This window comes from Sminthopsis crassicaudata, chromosome 2, assembly GCF_048593235.1.
Source record: "Sminthopsis crassicaudata isolate SCR6 chromosome 2, ASM4859323v1, whole genome shotgun sequence".
Taxonomy (NCBI): Eukaryota; Metazoa; Chordata; class Mammalia; order Dasyuromorphia; family Dasyuridae; genus Sminthopsis; species Sminthopsis crassicaudata.
Window position 1 is genome coordinate 214,188,525 of NC_133618.1, and position 10,180 is coordinate 214,198,704.

Consider the following 10,180-nt stretch of genomic DNA (forward strand, 5'->3'; position numbering starts at 1 on the left):
ACAGAAATATGAGATGCACAAATTTATACACATCTCCACTCCAAATGTTTAGATATACTACTTGTGCCTGATTTGTGGTAAAGCCTTCTGAGCTTATGTTGGTCAGATTCAATCACATTTGGATACACTGTACCTTGATCCTGACATAGGGATGTCATTTTGGTCTTCTCTGAACATTAAGGACAAAAAATAATATTGACCTTTCATGTGAAATAAGGGCAGGCCTACTCTCTGAATAGGAATTTTAAGAATAGAGTTAAGGAGAAAGAGCATGTCTTTCTTTTTCCTTATCTTATTTCTATACTTTATCATAGTAGTTTATTTAGACATTTTGACATCTTAAAAATTATTTTTTAAAAGTTTAACTGTTGAAAAGAAAAGATTATCACAATTCAATCCAGCAAGTATTTATTAACTATCTACTACGGCAAAGAACCTCACCTCATTATATAAAATATTATTGGGGAAACCAAAATTACACATACACACAATAATCAGAAACCATCACTAGATACAGTATAATCAAGCATCAAAATACACAATTTAAATAATAAGTTTTGAGGATCAGAAAAAGAGAAGTTCAATGCTATCCATGGAAAAGTCTACATGTAAAGGACATTAAAGGACAATTTAGGAAGAACTTGACTAAGCTTATGTTATTTAATACTGTCCAAACTCTTCTTGTCCAGCAGAGTTTAGAAAGTCTCTCAATTCTGATTTCTTTTCATTTTCTCAACCTTTACTAGGTGGGAAGGAAAACTAAACTACTCAGATTCCTAGTACAAGACAAAATCTAATTGATATCAGCACCATGTCTGGTTGATTCCTCAGTTACTACAAGATGTCTTAGTCTTATCTACAGATGCCTTCAGCTTATCCTTTGTGACTCTGTTATCCTATATTTCTTATCTTCAGCTAGATTAAGCTTCAGTTTATCTCCAGTTTTTGGTTGCCACCTCCCAATAGAGATGGTATATCACTATTTAGTCCCCAAAGTTTTATACCTTGAAATGCTGCCCTCTGTATGCTAATTTTGTATTTATCTTCTTCACCTTCCTCCTGTCTTATTCTTGCCTGAGGCAGATTAATTTCATTGGTATCATTTAGTTTATTTGACATATATTCCTAGATAATTATTAAAGATGTTTCTAGCCCTCAACAAAGCTTGTTTTATTTTTTTTCCAGTTATAGCTCTAAGGTAAAATATGGGCCAAATTCATAATGTTTTATAAGTAGTCATGTAGTCTCAGTCTCCTCATTCCTAGAGAAGGTCTGCCTTCTACTAGCAGTAAATAACAACCTGCAGCAGCAGGTCTTTAATGTTTTTTTGTTTTGTTTTTTTTGTTTTTTGTTTGTTTGTTTGCTTGTTTTAAAGCTTGTTGGATAATACTGAATGTTTCTGTTTTAGTTCTATAACAATGTTCACATGTCTTGCCACATTTGCAAAACAGAACTGACTGATATATTCAGGCACAATAATTGAACACAGATTTTGTATTCTATTTAAATTAAATATTTTATTTGTATTTTTGTATTTTGCTCTTCTTTATTTTCCTAAGTTTTCATTGATTCTTCATCACAAATAGGCTCATAGAACTGGAATCATTTAATTTTATAGATGGGGAATCTGAAACTGAGGGAGGTTAATTAACTTGCCAAAGGTCACACATATGATAAACATCATAGAGGAATTTGAATTTGGGTTCTCAGATTTGGTTTCTGGAATCTAAACATTATAGGTGCATAATACCAATAATAATAATAATAATAATAATTTACAAAAATAATTGTGTAACATGTGTAACAGTCAATTAAGAACAAGTTATATTAAGATAAGGATTTTAAAGTTTGCAAAGCATTTAATAAACATTATACTATTTGAGCCTTACTTCAATCAGTAAAGTAAATACTACTGGAATTACAATTACCATTTCAAAGGTAAGGAAAATGAGTCAGGGACACTAAATGACATGACCATCTTCTTGAAAATAGTAAGCTTAAAAGTTAAAATCTGGACCCAGTTCTTTCTGATTCCAAGTCTTCCTTCCACTTTAAATATTGAATTGTATTCTCATTCTGCTTTGAGAAGGTAAAAGTTAAGTAAATTTCAAAGGATAGTTAGGATATTAATAGACAGTGAGTACCCAAATTCTTTTGGTTATGAAAAATATTCATCACTGTCTTATCATTCAATGTACTACCAGCATCTAAACAATTTCTACTGCATAAAATGGGCCATTTTAAAAACTCATTTTAGTAATAGTGCTTTGAAGTTTGTAAAGTACTCTATATCAATTATCTTAGTTGAGCCTCATAACACTCCAAAGGTAAGGAGACTGATCTAAAAAATAAAAAAGAAAGAAGCAGCCTAAATAAAGAAATATGAGAAAAAAAGGCAAAATGGTATTAGCTTATAGAGGGTCTTAAATGCCAGGCATGGGATTTTTTATTTAAATCAGTAAGAAATAGGGAACCACTGAATATTTTTGAACATAGAAATGAAATGGGCAAATCTAATCATAAGAAACATTATTCCGTTAGGTGTATGAAGGATGGATATTTTTTTACATTAAAACAAATTTTGACTCTTTATCACTTTATCATATTGTTACTAGATTCACCTTCAGGACCCAGCAGGACAAATTCAATTCCTCTTTCATATGACAACACTACAAATATAGAAGACATCTATAATGCATCCTTTCCAATTCCAATTCTTCTCAAGATTAAGTAACACTAAAAGAACCAGGAACAATAATGGAATGCATTAATGCAATATTTTAAATATATATGCATATATATATAATGTATATACACTATTATTTCTCTGTTCATGTAAATGCACTTTAGAATCTAAATAATTACAAGAATATATTATTTTACTTTAAGATAAAAATTTTCACCCTATTATAACTACTGTGAGCAAATGCATTGTGTCAACTGACAAGGCTTAATCCTTCAAGGTATAATTTCCTTTCACCATTTCCTTTAAGAAATACTGAAAAAGGTACAATTTCAAGGTCTTTTCACCATACTAGTCAGCCTTCTATAATTACCCTTCGACTCATCAATGTGCTTTTTAAACTGTGTTGAACATTTTACCAAACTAAACATCTTGAAACATATTTTGTCAAGCCTTTATACTTGAATCCAAGTTGATTGTAACTCTAGAAATAGAAAAAAGAGTTTCAAAAGTACAAAGTTTTATCATAAGTTTTGTTTGGTTTTTTGGGGTTTTTTTTTTTGGGGGGGGGTTGTTTTTTTTTTTTGCTTCACTTAGGTGGAAGAGAGTAAGTATAAATAAGCTCCAATAGCTATGTTAAGGACATGGTTGCTTAAAGTATTATAGCTCATGATTTTTTTTTAATTTAAAGTAGATAGCTATGTGGCACGATGGATAAGAGCATTGGACTTAAAAGCCAATTTCAAATTCCATATTAGACATTTACTAGGTTTGTGACCTAAGCAATTCAACTTCATTTTCCTCGCCTGTGAAATGGGAATAATAACTAGCACCTATCTCATAGTGTTAGGAGAATCAATCCTTGCAAACTTAAAAGGCTCCCAAAAACCAACCACATTAGCTATAAATGCTAATTATATTAGTTGAGTTTCTAAATTTATTTCAAACTAAGGAATTACTACTTATTTGCCCAGGTCTAGTCAAAATAGGATTTCAGGGTACCATGGTAATAGAATTATAATTCTACTGCAGAAGTGTCCAAAATAATTTCATTTTAGAAATAACTGTTATTTTGAACAGAATGAAACAAATTTCATTCAAAAATCTTACAAGTTCTAGAAACACAGGAAATACTACTAGTATAGTATTTTATATACTATATATAACATATATATATATAGTATTTTAATATACTATAGTATATTAAGTTTTATTAGTAATATTATTAAGTTTTGATTATGGTAGGAGTTAAAAACAAAGAGTTCCTCCTAAAAGTAATACTTTCAAGAAAATCTCATCATATATATATATATATATATATATATATATATATATATATATATATATATATATATATATATATATATATATATATATATATCACTCATCCAGGGTACACAAATAATGGAAATATCCCAACAAATTGTCATTATTAATATTAAAGTTAACTGTAGAAATTGAAGTTACTAAACACATACCTTGAAGTCCAGCACACTTTCGCCCAATCTTGTCCTTAGAACTATGCTTTATTCATGTATACCATGAGAAAAGAAAAAATGCTTATAACTGAAATAATTAGGTGCCATTTTTACTTTGAATTTCTTTTTGTAACTCCAACAATACTATTCCAGTTGCCCGATTTGTTAGACAAATTGAATAGCCTGGACAGGTGAAATAAGTATCTTATCTTTCACAGGAGGATCTTTGTAAAATTACAGATTGATTTAAGCTAACCCAATTTTTAAAATATTTACTTGAATTGTTTAAGATGAATTGAAACTTGCTCTTGCAAGACAGCAAATACTATTGTAATTATTATAAGACTTAAAAGAAATTTACTCAGAGTTTTATTTCTCTGACTGCTAGCAATGTGAGATATCCATTTTATATAAAAATGATGAGAAAAATTATATAAAAATGAAAGACTTTTCAGATGATATAGTATTCTCATTATCCATATCACTGAATCTGAAGAGGCAGAACAACAAAAGATAACTCTTTTAGAATAAGAGGGTTAAAATCTGTGCTGCTGACAGGAATTATGTAGCCTTACATTCCTCCACTGTGGTCATGAACATTGGGAATATTTTATTCAAAAATCATGGCATGACATAATATAAGATTTTCAGGGTGTGTCTTTTATACAAATTCCTTTTACACACCAACCCGATTCCTTTTGCCTACATCAAATAGATCTAATATGCAGATGGAACAATAATGAAGGTGCTAATAAAATGTGTTCAATCCCTACCTCCAGATTAGGAAAATGGGCTCTTCAACAAGGAAGCAGAGTGCTTATCAACACCACTTGAGATTCAGCTCAAGTTCTTCTTATTGTCAATATTGCCTATAGCCAAGAATATCAGGTGTTGAACGGAAATCAGATGGCAAAGAAAGCTACCTAGACTGTTTCTATTCTTTGTTGATACCATATGGCACTCAGAGTCCACTTCAGCTGCATCCTATTCCCCAAGTTCCCTGACTTCATCACCTAGCTCTGGGCTCAAATAAGAGATCTTCAACATCTCTCTCATCTATCCTCTACCTTCTACTAATATGGCCACCATATTAATTAAGACTCTTATTGAAAAGAACCTACTAATTGGTCTTTTTCCACTCTCATATCTGTCCTCCACACAAACTCCAAAGTGATTTGATAAAGTTCATGAATGACCATGTCTTCCTTTTCAGCAAATTTAAATAGCTCCCTATCAATTCTAGATCTAATGTTATTTTCCTTTTATCAGTTCCCTTTTAATTTATTATGTATGTTTTATAATGTATAAATTATTAGCACAGTATAATAATTTTATATCTGAAATGTATAGCATAAACATATACATATTGGGTGATTGATCAAAAATTTTACTAATAAATTGCGAAATCAAAAAGTTTGTAGACCATTTATCTGGATAACAATAATATTCTACAATAAGACTGAAATGCAAGACAAACCAAATTCAAGGGAATATGAATAGAAGATAGCCATCATTCCTCAGGTACATGTGTTCCCTCAAGCCCTGAAAAGGAGGTGCTTGTTTATTAATGGAATGATTGTCCTGTTATCAATAAGAAGTTATCTTCTTCCACAACTAAACATTATAAATAAAATGGACATTCAGGCATAGAGGAAGACAGAGACAGAGACAGTACAGAGAAACAGAGAGATGTGACTATATGAATATATTTGGATAAACATTCAGAATAGACAATTAATTGTACTAAGAAATTGAAAAGCTTCTCTAATGATCCCAAACAAATCTCTAAAACAAAGCACTGGGAGGTGGAGCCAAGATGATGGAATAAAGGCAAAAACTTACCCAACCTCTCCCCAAAACCACTTTAAATTCCTTTAAATAATGATTCTAAACACATTTTAAATATGAGAATGCCGCCAAAGAAGAGAAGAACATTTTCCAGCTGAAGACAACATAGAAGGTTATCAGAAAAGGTCTATGGAATCACGGTAGGAGCCCAAAGGACAATCCCAGTGCAAGCTGCCCCAGTGCAGCCCTGGCACTAACCCTGGTTCTGGCCCAACTCCAACTTCAACAAAGCAGTATCTCTGAGTCAGCAGCACTTCTAGAATTCTAAGCCAGAGACATCAAAGACATGGTCAGTAAAAAAAAAAAAAAAAAATTTGAATCAACAGAGTGGGAGTCAAGCATGCAATGCCAGAACAGGCCATACCAGCCCAGCCCCAGACCTGGTCTGGCCCCAGTACCAGGTAAGCAAGACTATGTTGTTTTAGCATCATAGAGCTTACAGCCCCAGTGGGGGGAGAGGGCATTCTTGACAATTCTAAGGCAGAAAAAAGAGCTTATGGTCAGATCTCTGGAAATAGCTTGGGACAGTGTATTCTTTACCCTTTACTTTATATACCTTTACCTTTACTTTAACAAAGACTCAAAATAGGCTAGGAAAAATGAGCAGACAATAAAAAAAGGTTTCTTACCATAGAAAGTTACACTGGTGATAAGGAAGATCAAAACATATACTCAAAAGAAGAAAACAGAATGAAACTTCCTACATCTAAAGCCCCCAAGAAAAATATGAACTGATCTCAGGCTATGAAAGAGCACAAAAGGAATTTTGAAAATGGAATAGAGAGTGGAAAAAGTTAATGAAGAGAAGAACATCTTAAAAAAGCAAAATTGATCAAATTGGTAAAGAAGGCAAAAAAGCTCACTGAGGAAAATAATTTCTAAAAAAATTAAAATTGAGCAAATAGAAGCTAATGACTTTATGAGAAATCAAGATATAATAAAGGAAACCCCCCAAAATGAAAAATTGAAAGAACTATGAAATATCTCATTGGAAAAACAACTATCTAGAAAAATAAATCCAAGAGAAATAATTTTGAAATTATCAGACTACCTGAAAACCATGATTAGAAACAGAATTTGGACATCAACTTTCAAGAAATTATCAAGGAAAACTATCCTGATATTCTAGAAACAGAGTGGTAAAATGGAAATTGAAAGAATTTACCAATCACCTCCTGAAAAAGATCCCAAAATGAAAACTCTCAGGAATATTATAGTCAAATTCCCAAACTCCCAGGTCAAAAAGAAAATATTGTAAGCATCTAGAAAGAAACAATTCAAGCAAAGCAGAGCCATGGTCAGAATAATACAAGATATAGCAGATTTTCCATGAAAGGATCAGACAGTTTGGAATATATTTCAGAAAGCAATGGAGCTAGGATTACAACCAAGAATCGTCTACCCAGAAAAATGAAATATAATCTTTCAGAGAAAAAAGTGGTCATTCAATGAAATAGAGGTTTTTCAAACATTCATCATAAAAAGACCAGAACTGAATGGAAAAATTGATCTTCAAATAAAGGATTCTGGAGAAGTATAAGGAGGTAATCAGTAAAGTGATATCATACAGGACTTAATAAGATTTATTTGTTTATATTTCTACATGGGAGGATGATAGTTATAATTCATTAAAACTTTCTTATTATTATTATGGCAGTTAGAAGGAGTATATAGACAGAGGGCACAGATGTGATTTGAATATAGAGGGATAATATCTAAAAATATGATGAAATTAAAAGGTGAGAGAGGAATGAGCTTGGACAAAGGGAAAAGGAGAGATGAAATGGTTTTATCTGCCAATAAAAAAGAATCAAGAAACAGCTTTTACAATGGAGGGAAAGAGAGGGAAGAGAGACGGAGTGAGTGAACTTTACTATCTATCACCCAGAATTGGCTCAAAGAGAAAATAACATATGCAGTAAAAATGGGTATATAAATTTATCTTACCCTGCAGGAAAATCAGAGAGAGGTAGTACATGAGAAGAAGGGAGGGTGATAAAAGAGAGGGCATATTGGGGGAGGGAGTGGTCAGTAGCAAACACTTATAAGGAGGGACAGGGAAAGGAAAGAAATGGGGGCAAATACAGTTAGCAAAAGTAATTGTAAAAATAATTTTAAAGCAAGCTTCTCTGAAAAGGACTGATTTTCAAACAAAAAAAAGCACTGTCAAAGTTGTAAAAACAAAACAAACAAACAAAAAACATATCTCAATTGATAAATGACCAAAAGATATGACCTACTCCCAAAGAACTATAGTTCATATATATATTTGATGTAACACCACTATTATTAGACATGAATGCCAAAAGAAATTTTAAAAAAAGGAAAATGGCCTATATATACAAAAATATTTACAGCAGCTTTCTTCTCATCTTCTCAGGGCAGAAAATTGGAAACCATCAATTGGGGAATGACTGAATAAATTGTGATATATGCTTGTCATAGAATACTATGGTTCTATAAGAAATGATGAACAGGATGCTCTCAGAAAAGAAACCTGTAAAGTCCTATATGAACCTAAGCAAAGTGAAATATACCATATACAAAGTAATAGCAATGTTCTGGGATGATCAGCTGTAAATGATTTTTCTATTCTCTTGAGTACAACGATGCATGATGAAAAATTCTATCTATCTAAATACAGATTGAAGCATTTCTCTCTCTCTCTCTCTCTCTCTCTCTCTCTCTCTCTCTCTCTCTCTCTCTCTCTCTCTCTCTCTCTCTCTCTGTATATATATATATATATATATTCTGTCTTTCTCTCTGTCTCTGTCTCTCTTTGTCTCTGTCTTTGTGTTTCTCTCTCATTTTATTTTTCTTGACTTTTTTTGTGGTTTCTTGTGCAACATGACTTTTATGAAAATATTTTGCATAACTTCACATGGTTTCTTAATTGTGAGTAGAGATAAGGGAAAGAACCTGGAACACAAAAATTTTAGAAACAAATGTAAAACAATGATTTAACTGTAACTGGGGAAAATATTAAATAATTTTTAAAAGGACCTTTTTTAATAACAATAGTCCACCAGTGTAGTATGACTTTGAGTCATGGAACACTACAGTCTCTGGAGCATCAGGAATGAATGTTGGAAAGCAATGAAGAAGCATGGTAGATATGAGAGGATAATAACAACAATAATAATGATAATTAATAATAATAATAGAATGTAGTATTTATATGGTATCTTAATGCTTGCAAAGCTCTTTATACATATTCTCAGCTAATCTTCACAAAAATCTTAGGAAGTAAGTCCTGTTATTATCCCCTGTTTACAGATAAGGAAAATTAATACAGAGGTAAAATAACTAGGCCAGAATGATACACATACTGAAGATCTGAGGGCAGGGTCTAAACTCAGGTCTTCCTGAATCGAAATCCAACATCTATTACAGTTAAAAAATAAACAACAAAAGAAATAAAAAGAAAGAGAGAGAGGAAGAAAGAAAGAAAGAAAGAAAGAAAGAAAGAAAGAAAGAAAGAAAGAAAGAAAGAAAGAAAGAAAGAAAGAAAGAAAGAAAGAAAGAAAGAAAGAAAGAAAGAATTGGAGGGGATGTGGGAAAACTGGGACACTAATACATTGTTGGTGGAGTTGTGAAAGAATCCAACCATTCTGGAGAACAATTTGGAACTATGCCCATAAAGTTATCAAACTGTGTATACCCTTTGATCCAGCATTGCTGCTATTGGGCTTATATCCCAAAGAAATACTTAAGAGCTAAAGGGACCTGTATGTGCCAAAATGTTTGTGGCAGCTCTTTTTGTAGTGGCTAGAAACTGGAAGATGAATGGATGTCCATCAATTGGAGAATGGTTGGATAAATTATGGTATATGAATGTTATGGAATATTACTGCTCTGTAAGAAATGATCAGCAGGAGGAATACAGAGAGGCTTGGAGAGACTTACATCAACTGATGCTGAGTGAAATGAATAGAACCAGAAGATTGCTGTACACTTCAATGTTGTATGAAGATGTATTCTGATGGAAGTGGATATCTTCAACATAAAGAAGATCCAACTCACTTCCAGTTGATCAATGATGGACAGAAACAACTACACCCAGAGAAGGAATACTGGGAAGTGAATGTAAATTGTTAGCACTACTGTCTATCTACCCAGGTTACTTATACCTTCGGAATCTAATACTTAAGGTGCAACAAGAAAATGGGAT